Below are 14219 nucleotides of genomic sequence, written 5' to 3'. Positions count from 1 at the left end.
CGCCCAATAGCCTTTGATTCCCTTCCCAACAAAAAGCAAATTCCTTCTGCCTTAAAAACATCCAATGATCCCACCTGCTTTGTCTTCAAAGGTAAAGTTCTGAAGTCTCATATCACTCTGAGAGAGGATACTTCCTTCCATCACTGCCCTAAAATGCCAAGCCCCTAATTTTAACTGTGTCCCTTAGTTCCAGATTCAACCACAAAAGGAAACATCCTTTACTCATCCACATGTCAAAACCATTCAGGATCTTAAAAACTTCACTCAAATCACCCCTAATACTTCTAAATTGCAGTGAAAACAAGTCCAACCTGTCCAATTTTTCCATAAGACACCCTGTTCACTTCAGGTCTCAGTCTGGTATATCTCATCTGGACTACCTCCAATACATTTACATCCTTCATCAAATAAGAATACTGAAAGTGCACACAGCATTTCGGATGTGGTCTCATTGACACCCTATGTAACTAAAGCAGTACCTGCTCGCTTTTATGCTCATTCCCTCTTATAATAGCAGGCCCCTAGTGACACAGTGGCTCATGGTTAGCACGGCTCTGGGTTCGTTTTTAGCCTCAGGCAACTGTCTGTGTGGAGTTTCCATATTCTCTCCGTGTGTCTGCGTGGGTTTCCTCTGGGTACTCTGGTTTCCTCCCACTGTCCAAAGATGTGCAGGTAGATTGGCCATGGGAAATTATCCCACAGTGTTCAGGGATGAGCAGGCTAGGTGGATTGGCTGTGGGAAAATGGAAGGTTACAGGGATAGGATAGTGGGGATCGATCTGGGTGGGATACTCTTTGGAGGGTCAGTGTGGACTTGATGGGCTTAATGGTCTGCTTCCTTTTTATAGGGATTCTACCATTCTTAACATTCTTAATCACTTGCTCTACTTGCATCCAAACCTCTTGTGACTTATAAATTAGAACACTTGGATCCCTATGCTCCTTGGAATTCTGCAGTTGTTCTCCATTTACAGCAATCTTCAGCCAGAAGAGCCGATGAATGATCCATCTTGGCCTCCTCTAGCGATCCTAGCATTGCAGATACCAGTCTTCAGCCAATTCAAATTCACTCCATATGCTATCAAGAAATGGTTGGAGGCACTGGATACTGCAAAGACTCTGGGCCCTGACATCATTCTGGCAATAGTACTTGTGCTCCAGACCTGCTGCTCCCCAAGCTCTTCCATTACAGTTAAAATATTGTCATTAACCCGTCAATGTGGAAAATTGCCCAGGTATGTCCTATACATAAAAAGCAGGACAAATCCAACCCAGCCAATTAACTGCCCCATTAGCCTACTTTCAACGTTCAGTAAAGTGATAGAAAGTGTCATCAATAATGCAATCAAGCGGCAACTGCTCATCAATAACCTACTCACTAATGCCTGATTTGGGCCACTCAGCTCCTGACTTCATTATAACCTTGCTTCAACATGGGCAAAAGGACTGAATTCCAGACCTGAAGTGAGAGTGACAGTCCTTGAAATCGAGGCTGCATTCAACTTGTCACAAAGCTGGTCCTTTTCTCAAAGTTACTGTGCCTTTGAGTCTTTTTCAGAGAGGGGTAATTGCCAGGCTCCAACTAGGTTGCATTTGAAAGGTTTATTGTTTACCCCTAACAGATAATGCCTCCGGCCTAAGGCTTCCATGTTTTAAAAAAACTGGTATAATCATGGGGTGTGGCCAGCTCTCTAGCTGCGCAGGTCATTTCAGTTTGGGGGTTAGTTAAGTCAGGGTCACAGTTGAAACTGAAGTTCTCTCCCTCATCCTGCCCTTCTGACTTTGTCACCTATAAGCTTTTTATGTCATCTTTACTCTTTTTGCTAAGGGTTCTGTTTTTTGGGACTGTTGCAATTATTTTGGAACAGCATCATTAAGTTGGGATAGTATGGCGGGTGTTTGGATAGGAAAAGTTATTCAAGTATTCTATTTTTGGTTTGTTGTGTTTCATTCCATAATTTTGTAAATCAGTTCTGTTTGTTTAAAATTTGGCAGTCAGACCAGCTAATTCACTCCACTGTAGACTTACCTGAAACAAATAGCAAAGTTATGGTGTGGACTACCTGCTTGAAAATGTTTTGAGGGGTCAGACCTAGTCCATAATAGACTGAGTGTGGCATCAAGAAGCCTGAACAAAACTGGAATCAATGGGTATTGGGCGCAAACTCCACTGGTTAGTGTCATACCTGGCACAAAGAAAGATAGTTGTGGTTGTTGGAGACGAGTCATGTCAGGCCCAGAACATCTCTGCAGGAGTTCCCCAGGGTAAGCTCCAATAAATATGGTTAAATCTGATTTCCCTTTCACAAAATCATGTGAAGTCTTTCCAGTTATCTTGAGGTTCGCCAAATGTGCACTTATGACCTCCGTAATGATAAGTTCTAACAGCTTCCTCATGAAGACATCAAGCTAACTGGTCTATAGTTTCCTGTTTTCTGCCTGTCTCCTTTCTTGAATAAACAGATTAAATTTGCTCTTTCCAGTCTGACGGAACTTTGCTAGAATAAACAAAATTTGGAAAATTCACGCCGATTCCTCTGCAAGCTCATTAATCAATTCCTTTATGACCTGGGGATGAAGTTGTAACCCTGACACAGCAACCTGCAAATCCATTAGTTTGGTCAGTACTGGTTCTTTCACAATTACAGTTTTGCCTTCAGCCTCCTGATTTGTACATACAAAGGAATTTTTATGGTATCCTCTGTATTGAAGACAGCAGCAAAATATTTATTCACAACAATCACCATTTCTTTATTATTAATTCCACTAGCTCCATCCATCTTCAGGCCAATGTACTGGGCGGCTAATCCATCTTGGCCTCCTCTTGAGGGTCCCTGCCTTGCTGATGCCAATTTTCAATCAATTTATTTCACTCCATATGATGTGAAGTAACATTGAGAGGCACTGGATGCTGCTGATGCTGTGGGCCCTAACAGCATTCCAACAATAATTCTGAAAACTTGTGTTCCAGAAATAGCCACACCCTTACCCAAGATATTCTGAAGTAGGCATCAGAAAAGATAACAACAAACTCAGCCATTTCAATGCTGCAATGTCCGACTTAGCAACAGCTGGGGGCCAAAATTATAGAAGCTGTCTCACAACACAATCAAGCAATGGCCTGACATAGTCATATTCATGGAATCATACCTTAGAAAGCACCATCACCATCCCTCAGTATGTCACATCCCATAAGCAGGACAGACCCAGGTGGAGTGGCAGCACTGAGCTATATAGTCAGGAGGGATCTGCCCTGGGAGTCCTCACATTGACACTACACCCTATAAAGACTCATGGTGTCAGCTCATAGATAGGCAAGGAAACTTCATACTCAACTGATGAATCAGTCCTCTTCCATGTTGAACACAACTTGGAGGAAGCATCAAGGGTGGCAAGGCACAGAATGTACTGTGGACAGAGGACTTCAAGGTTCATCATCAACAGTGGCTCGGCAGCACCACTACTAATGGAGCTGGTTAAATCCTAAAGAACATAGCTGCTAGACTAGGTCTGCAACTGACAGTGAAGGAACCAACAAGAGAGAAAGACACACATGACCTCACTCTCACCAATTTATGTCCTGCAGTGGCACCTGTCTATCACAGTTTTGGTAGAAGTGACCACATACAGTCCTTGTGGAGACGACTCCCATCTTCACATTAAGGACACCCTTTATCATGCTGTGTAATATTATCATTATGTTAAATGATTTTAAAGGATTTCCAACAGATCTAGCAATTAAAGTCTGGGCATCCACACGGTTGTGTGGATGACCAGCAGCAACAGAATCATGCTGCAATGCAATCTATAACCTCATAGTCTGGCATAAACCCACTCTACCATTAATAGACAATAGGTGCAGGAGTAGGCCATTCTGCCCTTCGAGCCTGCACACCATTCATTATGATCATGGCTGATCATTCTCAATCAGTATCCTGTTCCTGCCTTGATTCCACTATCCTTGAGAGCTCTACTCAACTCTTTCTTAAGATTCCAGAGACTGGGCCTCCACTGCCTTCTGGGGCAGAGCATTCCACACAGCCACCACTCTCTGGGTGAAGAAGTTTCTCCTCATCTCTGTCCTAAATGGCCTACCCTTTATTTTTAAGCTGTGTCCTCTGGTTCGGGACTCACCCATCAGCGGAAACATGTTTCCTGCCTCCAGAGTGTCCAATCCTTTAATAATCTTATATGTCTCAATCAGATCCCCTCTCAGTCTTCTAAACTCAAGGGTATACAAGCCCAGTCGCTCCAATCTTTCAACATAAGATAGTCCTGCCATTCCAGGAATTGACCTCGTGAACCTACGCTGCACTCCCTCAATAGCCAGAATGACTTTCCTCAAATTTGGAGACCAGAACTGCACACAATATTCCAGATGCGATCTCACCAGGGCCCTGTATAGCTGCAGAAGAGCCTCTTTGCTTCTATACTCAATCCCTCTTGTTATGAAGGCCAGCATGCTATTAGCTTTCTTCACTACCTGCTGTACCTGCATGCTTACCTTCATTGACTGGTGTACAAGAACACCCAGATCTCTCTGTACTGCCCCTTTACCTAACTTGACTCCATTTAGGTAGTCATCTGCCTTCCTGTTCTTGCCACCAAAGTGGATAACCATACATTTATCCACATTAAACTGCATCTGCCATGTATCTGTCCACTCACCTAACCTGTCCAGGTCACCCTGTAATCTCCTAATATCCTCCTCACATTTCACCCTGCCACCCAGTTTTGTATAATCAGCAAATTTGCTAATGTTACTATTAATACCATCTTCTATATCATTAATATATATTGTAAAAAGCTGCGGTCCCAACACTGATCCCTGCGGTACCCCACTGGTCACTGCCTGCCATTCCGAAAGGGAGCCGTTTATCACTACTCTTTGTTTCCTGTCAGCCAACCAACTTTCAATTCAAGTCAGTGCTTTGCCCCCAGAACCATGCACCCTAATTTTGCTCACTAACCTCCTATGTGGGACTTTATCAAAGGCTTTCTGAAAGTCCAGGTACATTACATCCACTGGATCTCCCTTGTCCATCTTCAGAGTTACATCCTCAAAAAATTCCAGAAGATTAGTCAAGCATGAATTCCCCTTCATAAATCCATGCTGACTCTGACCTATCCTGTTACTACTATCCAGATGTGTCGTAATTCCATCCTTTATAATTGACTCCAGCATCTTTCCCACCACTGATGTCAGACTAACTGGTCTATAATTTCCTGCTTTCTCTCTCACTCCTTTCTTAAAAAGTGGTACAACATTAGCCACCCTCCAATCCGCAGGAACTGATCCTGAATCTATCAAATGCTGGAAAATAATCACCAACGCATCCACGATTTCCAGAGCCACCTCCTTCAGTACCCTGGGATGTAGACCATCAGGCCCCAAGGACTTATCAGCCAGGGGATTAACCCTGGTTCAGTGAAAATTACAGGAGCAGCACCAGTTATACATAAAAAATGAGGAGGCAAACTGCTGGAGCTACAAAAGAGGACAAAAAAAACCCATTAACTCTAATTATCAACATCCTAGTGTTGCCAGTGACCAGAAACTAACATTGCCTAGCTGTATAAGAACTCTGCTTCAAGAGCAGGTCAAATGCAAGACACCTGCAACACATGCCTCATCTCATTCCCGAAAGCCTGTCCACCATCTACCAGGCCCAAAGTGAGGATTGTGAAAGGATACTCGCCAGTTGCCTGAATGGGTACAGATTAGTGTGGTGCTGGAAAAGCACAGCAGGTCAAGCAGCATCCGAGGAGCAGGAAAATCGACATTTCGGGCAAAAGCCCTTCATCAGGGATAGAGGTAGAGTGCCAGCAGTGGAGAGATAAATGAGAGGGGGTGGGGGTGGGGAGAAAGTAGCATAGAGTACAATAGGTGAATGGGGGTGGAGATGGAGGTCATAGGTCAGAGAGGAGGGTGGGGGAAGGTAGCAAAGAGTACAATGGGTGAATGGGGGAGGGGATCCAGGTGCCTTCACTGCAGGCACCCTGCCTCTATTCCTGATGAAGAGCTTTTGCCAGAAACATTGATTTTCCTGCTCCTCGGATGCTGCATGACCTGCTGTGCTTTTCCAGCACTACTCTAATCTAGACTCTGGTTTTCAGCATCTGCAGTCCTTGTTTTTACTGGAATGGGTACAGCTCCAGCATCACTCAAGAAGCTTGATACTATCCAGGACAAAGCACCCCACTTCATTTGGACTGTATCCACAAAAATTCACTCCTGCCACCCACAATGCTCAGTAACAGCAATGTGTACCATTTAGAAGGTGCGCTGAAAAACAAATCACCAATGTTTCTTAGACAGCACCTTCCAAACACATCGATCACCATCTAGAAAGACAAGGGCAGCAGATAAATTTGAAAACTAACCCCTGCATGTTCCCCTCAAAACCACTCACCTTCCTGATTTGGAAATAAATCATTCATTCAGAATGCTGAAAGTTGCAATGGAAACATATGGGATTTTATGGAGTTCATAAGGATGAGTCTACGAAAGGAACATAAAAGGAGAAGGCCATTGTTATGGACTAAACTAATCCCCCTCAAACTATTCAGAAGATAGTCTAGTCCCTAACCTTATCTTATTTTAAAGGTAAATGTAAGGTAAGGTGTTACCAATTCCTGATGTAATCCAATTGGTCAACCTACCAGATTTAAAGCAAAACACACTTTATTTGTCCACTATAATTAAAATGCAACCAAAGAAAGAAAAAATAACTGTACTGGAAAACTTAATAGAATTATAGATGCAGTAACTATTACTAATATAGCAACATCTCATTAACACAATCTAGACAAAAAGCAAATTCGGAAAACAAATTGTCTCACATGTAATTTTACAATCCAAGTGGAAAGAACATCAAAAGCCAATTCTTAGAGAGAGTGCAGCAGCTGGGAGAGATTCACTACCTTCCAACCCTGCTGAGACCCCAGAACAACTCCTGAATGCTAAACTAAAGATCATGGTACTGTGGGAGTTTGGTCACACCCATTCAGGCTGCTTCTATTTTTTCAACTTTAAAGAAGCACCCAATGTTTCTCAAGTTGTTTGTCGTCTCAATGGCTGCTCACCACGTGTCTCTGTTTTTCTCCCAAAATGAAATCAGGCCAACACACCTCTTAAAGACATCACACTTTCCCCTTAAGATAAGTGAACCATCAATATACAAAAATGGTTTCATTTCTATTAACCATTAGTGTTAGGCTATTCGTACACAATACATGTACATTACATTGACTCTAAGCAGGAAAACATTCACTACTACAGTCAATTCAGTCCGTTTTTTTCCTGCTTCTGAAAACCTCCATCTTCCATCATCCCAATCGTGATAACACCTTGGAAATTACGTTCTCTCATCCTGCCATGTGTATAATTTTCAAATTGAATGTCTCCAATAATATGTTCCATTTAAGTACTCTGGAATTTTTGTTCTTAAATTTCTCCAAAAACCTGAAGGGGTTACGATCATAATGTACAATTGTCTCAGACACATTCTTAGCAATAACAATGTTACAATGTAGTCATCCAAACCAAGCTCAAGGTCTCCTCAATCATGGAATAGTTCTATTGATGAGAATTCAATTTTCTGGAAATGTACCCATTTGGTCTTTCTATTTTCTCATCGTCTCCTTGCAAGAGTACAGCACCAATACCCACATCACTCACGCACTATCCACCTTGAATGGCTTTGCATATTAAGGTGTGGCTAGCACAGCTTTCAGGCTGTCAAGTGCCTTCTGACAGTGCAAACTTCCAACAAAAAATCACTCAGTTTGAGGAATCGTAGGACTGCCCTCTTTGTCGATGGTATGAGAAACTCCCTAATAACCTTTGTTTTCCCATCCCGTGCAGCCATTTTGTCCATGTCCAATGACATGTTCAAATATGTGATCTCTGAACTCTAACTCACCAATTTCTTCTTAATTAATTTCAGTGGTCTTCTCACCTCATGCCCAAAAACTAATTCAAATAGACTGAATTCAGTAGCTTCATTTGATCCATCCCTATTTGCAAAAAGTACAATTGGAATTTCTTTTTCCCAAGCATCTGGATAGTTTTGACTATAAGCCCTCGACATGGTCTTTAAAATTGATGCCACCATTCTAATGCTCCTTGTAATTCTGGATGGAATGCAGTGGATTTAATTTGTTGAGCTATCCATAATTTCCTCAAATAATCTGAATGTAAAATTTCACCCTTGATTCTGATTGTATCTCTGGAGGTATCCATATCTAGTGAAAAACATTGAGTAACCTTTCTACAGTTCTTTTAGATATGATACTGCAAAATGGAATGGCCTCTGGCAGTCTAGTGGATACTATAAGACATAGAAACAAACATTAGGCCATTGAGGCCATCAAGTCTGCTCCGCCATCCAATCATGGCTGATAAGTTTCTCAGAGGAGAAAGTGAGGACTGCAGATGCTGGAGATCAGAGCTGAAAATGTGTTGCTGGAAAAGCGCAGCAGGTCAGGCAGCATCCAAGGAGCAGGAGAAGTTGTAGATACTGGTTGTCCTGGTTGGGTCCAAATTTTGTTGGTCTGAACGTAGTCCGGAGTCCGTGCGGGGTCAGTCGGTTCCGTAGGCAGATGCTGAGGAAGGAGATGTGGCTGTGGTAGTGAGTCTGTTTGAGAACGTGGCTGAAGAGCTTCCTGAAGAAGGGCTCATGCCCGAAATGTCGATTCTCCTGCTCCTTGGATGCTGCCTGACCTGCTGCGCTTTTCCAGCAACACATTTTCAGTTCTGATAAGTTTCTCAGTCTAACTATTATTGATTCCCATTTTTTGTTTTAGGTAGGGGTCTTATGCAATCAATTAAGACCCTGGTAAATGGTTTCTCAAATGTGGAAATAAGTGTTAAGGTTTCTGGTTTTATCACTGCCTAAGGTTTTCCAGTTACCTGACATGTATGACATGTATGTCCGGCAAAATTCAACCACTTCCTTATGCAGTCCAGGCCAATAAAACTGTTTTTGTATGTTGACTTGAGTTTTCCTTAACTCCCACAATGAGTCAGAATACAGAATGTTGGGAAGTTAGTGTGTGTAAAATTGTAAAATGGGGAAAACATTACCTGGTCCCTTTAATAGATGGTGTTTTTTCCTGTGCTTCGGGTTAAAATGAATGTCATAAGAACTAGGAGCAGGAATAGGGCATCTGGCTCTTCCAGCCTGCTCTGCTATTCAATAAGCTGATCTTTTCATGGCCTCAGCTTCACTTACCTGCCCTTTCACTATAACCTTTAATTACTTTACTGTACAAGAAATTATCTGTCTGAGCTTTAGAAGCATTTACTGAGGAAGCTCAACTACCTCACTGGGCAGGGAATACCAGAGATTCACAATGCTCTGGGTGAAGGAGTTCCTTCTCAATTCAGTCTGATATCTGCTCCCCCTAATTTTGAGCCTATGCTTCTAAATTATCTATTCACTTCATAATTTTATATATTTCATAAGACCCCCCCCCCCCCCCCCCGCACAACTCCCCCATTCTTCTAAATTGAATGCAATCCCAGCCTACTCAGTCTCGCCTCAGAAGCCACCCTCCTCAATTCTAGAACCAACCCAGTGATCCTTCTCTGGCAGCAGCCTGGGTTTGCTAGTATTCAGAGCGCTCGAATTGAAGCATTTGTTTCAAAAGGCCAAGCAGCAGTTTTATCAAGACAATAGATTTTAAATTTAGCCAGTCAATTTAAATCAGGCCCGTAGCTACTAAAAAAGCTATTGAATTTAAATCTGATAGTTTTGTCAACATAGGACCAATCTGATTATAAACGTATTGATAGATCATCATGGGTATAAAAGAAAAGGGGCAGTTCAACAATTGGCAGAGCTAACTGCCATCCTGCCTGAGTTAGCAGCTCTCAGATCTTTCTCTGTCTCTCTCAAGAGAGAGAGATAGAGAGAAATTGGCTCTTACATTCATCTATGTATTAAGGAAAGTATCATCTCAATAACAACAGTTCCAACATCAAAGAAATGACAGGAAAAGGCGCTCCTGATAGGAGAATCTGAGGAGGCATTCCTGAAGGAGGATCTGACAGAAGAAGGCACAGAACATTGAGAGAGATGTAACTTAGCTGTAATTTTTGAGAGACTAAATTCGATTTGATTTTGTATAAGTGAGACTTGTATGGAACAGTATACCATGAGAACCTGGCTGTATTTGGAAATAGTTAGTAGTTAGAAAGGATTTATTCTGTTTGTTAATAGTTCAGTTTATTTGTTCACTGTTAAGAGTTAGATAAGTAACTTGTTACGTGTTGATGTTAAAGTGAGTGTAAGAAATTTGTCTTATTTTACTACTAGAAAAATGGATTGCATTCCTGTAAGAAAAATGGATTGCATTCCTTCTCACATTTCTTTTAACAGATTATAGGATGAGACGATCTCCTTTGGGGCAGCGGTGAAGAGGGTGGTGGGATCAACCTCCCCTTTATAACAACAACGATGAATCAGAATACAGAAAGGAGATAGAGGGCTTGGCAATGTGGTACAATGATAACAACCTCTCTCTCGATGTCAGCAAAACTAAAGAACTTCAGAAAGAAAGGAGGAGAACATACCCTCATCTACATCAACGGAATGCAGGTTGAAAGAGCGGAGAGCGCCAAGTCCCCAGGAGTGCTGATGACTGACAACCTATCCTGAACGTCCCATGTGGATGAGACAGTCAATAAGGCACAACAATGCCTCTACTTCCTCAGGCGGCTCAGGAAATTTGGCCTGTCCATAAGGACCCTCCACAACCTTTTCAGATGCACAATAGAAAGTGTACTGACCAGCTGCATACCAGCCTGGTATGACAACTGCTCTGCCCAGGAACGTAAGAAACTACAGAAGGTTGTGTGCGCAGCCCAGACCATCATGAAAGCCAAGCTTCCTTCTGTGGACACCATTTATACATTGCCACAGAAAGACTGCCAATATCATCAAAGTCCCATCCCAGTAATGCTCTCCTACAACCTCTTCCATCTGGCAGAAGATGCAGAAGCTTAAACACACGCACCAGCAGGTTCAAGAACAGCTTCTTCCCTGTCATCTTTTGACTGATGAATGGACTCTCTGACAAATGAACTTCAACTTCCTTACCTTTATTCTTTGCATTTTTTCCTGCTTTAACATTTGGCTTTGTGACCTTCTAACCACATAGTCGGGAAAAATCTCTTCCTGTAATATGATTTCCTGTGATACCTCAGTTGCTTGATTTTCCACTAGCTTTTCAACCACAATAGGCCTCACTCTCACCTGTGATCCAGCCATATCATTACCAAGGATGAGTTGTAATCCTGGAACTGAGAATTTCTCTATTACTTCTACTACCACTTCATCACTTTTCACCAGACTCTCCAACCTCACTTTATATGATGGAACGCTGCTCTTCTTACCATGAATTCTACATATTACCACCTTTTCTGGCATTGCTCCTTTTGAATTACATATCTTCTAATGTCTCACCATCAAAGATTGACTTGCTCCCATATCTCTCAAAATTTTGATTTCTTTACCCTCCTCCTGACATACATTGGTAAACCTTACCCTTGGAAGTAAATTGTTTAAAGACATCTGGCAGTTCCTTCTCAACTAACCCCTGACCAGGTTGTACATTCTGGTGCAGCTTTTTAGCTTCTACTGAGCTTTTCTTTATAATTTCAATAAAACTCACTGGCCTATCCTGCTTTCCCACATCTGTCATTTTTGACTTCCTCATACTCCCCAGATACTTCCTCTGATAATGATGCAGATGCTTCACTAGCTCTACCTACTAACTTTGTTTGGATCAACGGTACCCACATGGTCACTGGCGATTTCATTTGTTTATCCACTTTCTCAAATGAAATGAAAAAAGGCTTTGAAATCTTTCTCGTCAACTAAGGCAATGTTTGGACATATTTAAACAGATCCCTACCAGGCCTTTGGCTATGATGGCTTTGTTTGTCATCACTGTTCTTCTCACTAAGTCTACCTTTTACCTTCACCTCTGCCCTTTTAACCCAACTTTCTTCTATAATTACCAATGTCTGAAGTTCAAACATTCTCTCTTTCTACTTTACTTCTCTCTCTCTTTCTCCCTTTCTTCTGCTAAGGCTATCCTTTCCTTTTCATTTTCCTCTGCTAGAGCTATTGTCTCTCTCTGCTTTTCCTCCGCTTTCAATCATAATTCAAACTTCCTTCTCATGTTCAAGCGGCTTCATTTTCAATTGAAATGTAGTATTTTCTGACAATTCTATTGGCATTCCAGGCAACTGCAAATTCTACATGACTGCCACAGCACTTTCCGTTTTCTCACAGGTCCAGGCAACTCCAATTTCAGTTTGTTTGCCAATTTTTAAAGTTTTATCTTGCTCACTTTCTCTAAAGCTTCCAAAGTGACTTCTTCCGCCCCCAGGAATCTTTTAGTGACTGAAAGAGTCATTATTACACAAGGGACACCCAGATTAAACCAACCGAATTCAACACCTGAAATAAAAGACACCAATATTTACCACTCACTACCTTTGAGTCCAATAATCTTGAACCCAACTTGGAATTAGAGATTTTGATCTCATCAAGAGCCCTCAATTTGTTATGGACCAGACAAAACCCCCTCAAACTATTCAGAAGACAGTCAAGATCATAACTTTTTTCATATTTTAAAGGTAAAGATAAGGTGTTGCATTCCAAATGCAATTTGATTGGTCAAACTACCGGATTTAAAGCAAAACACTCTTTATTCATCCACTATAATTGATATACAACAAAAGAACGAAGGAATAACTTAACTCAATTGGAAAATTTAACAGAACAATTGCTGGAGTAACTGTTACTAATTAATTGGTCCAACAAAGCAACATCCTATAAACACACCCTTGGCAAAAGGAAAATTCAGAAATCAGATTGACTCATATGTAGTTCTCCAGTTCAGGACAAAAGAACATCAAAAGACCATTCTGAGAGAGACTGTAGCAACTGATTCACTCCTTCCAACCCAACAGCGACTCTAGCAACAACTTCTCAAAGCTAAACTAAAGATCCTGATACTGTGGAAGTTTGGCCACACCCATTCAGGCTGCTTCTATTGTTCAAATTTAAAAGAAACAGCCAAGATTAGATTTTTTTTTAAGTTCTTTATCTTCTTACACAGTGCTTGCCACCTGTCCCCAATCCCTGTCAAAAAGAAACCAAGACAAAACATACCTCTTACAGCCACAGTATCATCACACCATCGAATTGTAACTGACTACAAATGGTTGGAGATAAACAGTGCTGTGTTTACACCACTGTTTTTTCTTCAAATGAAACATCCAAGCTTATAACTATTGTAAGGAATATAGGGGCTACTCAAAGTCTTTTGCTGGAGAAGAAACAGTTCTTCCTCCAGAGGGTTCAATGAAAGCCAATGTAAGTGGGATACTTGGAGATTATATATCATTTCCATTATACAATGTCCATTTAGACTAGTAGTAGTCACGGTAGTTAAGAAATTACCATGGACTGAGTTGATTTACTCCTGGGGAATGATTTAATGGGACTGAAGGCTGCAGTTTCACTGATAATTATGGAAAATCGAGTTGTGGCTGAAGAGATGGTACAATTAGAACATCAGGTCCCAGATAAATGTTTGTTGTGTATAGTGACGAGAGCAACAGCTAAACAAAGTTCATCACCAAAAGGTCATATTAATATGCTAAAAAATATTTAAGTCGCCTAAACTCTATTTAAGAATTAGGATAATTAAAAATAAAAGTTTGATTTCCTGAGGAGCATTGAGATACAGAGCAAATCCATAACTCCTGGAAAGTGGCAACACAAGTGGAGAACGTGATAAAGCAGGCATAGAGCATCCTTGCTTTAATCAATCAGGACATTGAGTATAGAAGTTGGCAAGTAATATTGCAGCTGTATTCAACTTTAGTTTGGTCACATTTGAAGTATTGTACACAGTTGTGATCACCACACAACAGGAAGAGTGCGGAGACTTTGGACAGAATGCAAAAGATGTTTACCAGGATGTTGCCTGGATTGAAGTGTATTAGCTACAAGGAGAGATTGGACAAACTTGGGTTTTTTTTTCACCAGACCATCAGATGGATATCAGCAGACTTTCAAAACAATGATTAAAACATATTTTCATAAATATCCACAACATTGGAACAAAAGGATTCATTTTTTAAAAATTATTTGATACACAGGATTCACCAAATGAATCTACTGGCTTTAATCCAT

At 41.3% G+C, this 14219-nt stretch overlaps 1 protein-coding gene across 1 annotated transcript in view; it reads right to left on the bottom strand.

Annotated features, from left to right (window-relative positions):
* The window catches only part of LOC140492467 (uncharacterized), a 127620-nt gene that overhangs the window by 61894 nt on the left and 51507 nt on the right, over positions 1–14219 (bottom strand). The gene's annotated exons all lie outside the window — the stretch shown is intronic.

This window comes from Chiloscyllium punctatum, chromosome 21 (assembly GCF_047496795.1).
Source record: "Chiloscyllium punctatum isolate Juve2018m chromosome 21, sChiPun1.3, whole genome shotgun sequence".
Lineage (NCBI taxonomy): Eukaryota > Metazoa > Chordata > Chondrichthyes > Orectolobiformes > Hemiscylliidae > Chiloscyllium > Chiloscyllium punctatum.
Note: the sequence above shows the minus strand (reverse complement) of the source record. Positions and strands in the feature narration are given on the sequence as shown.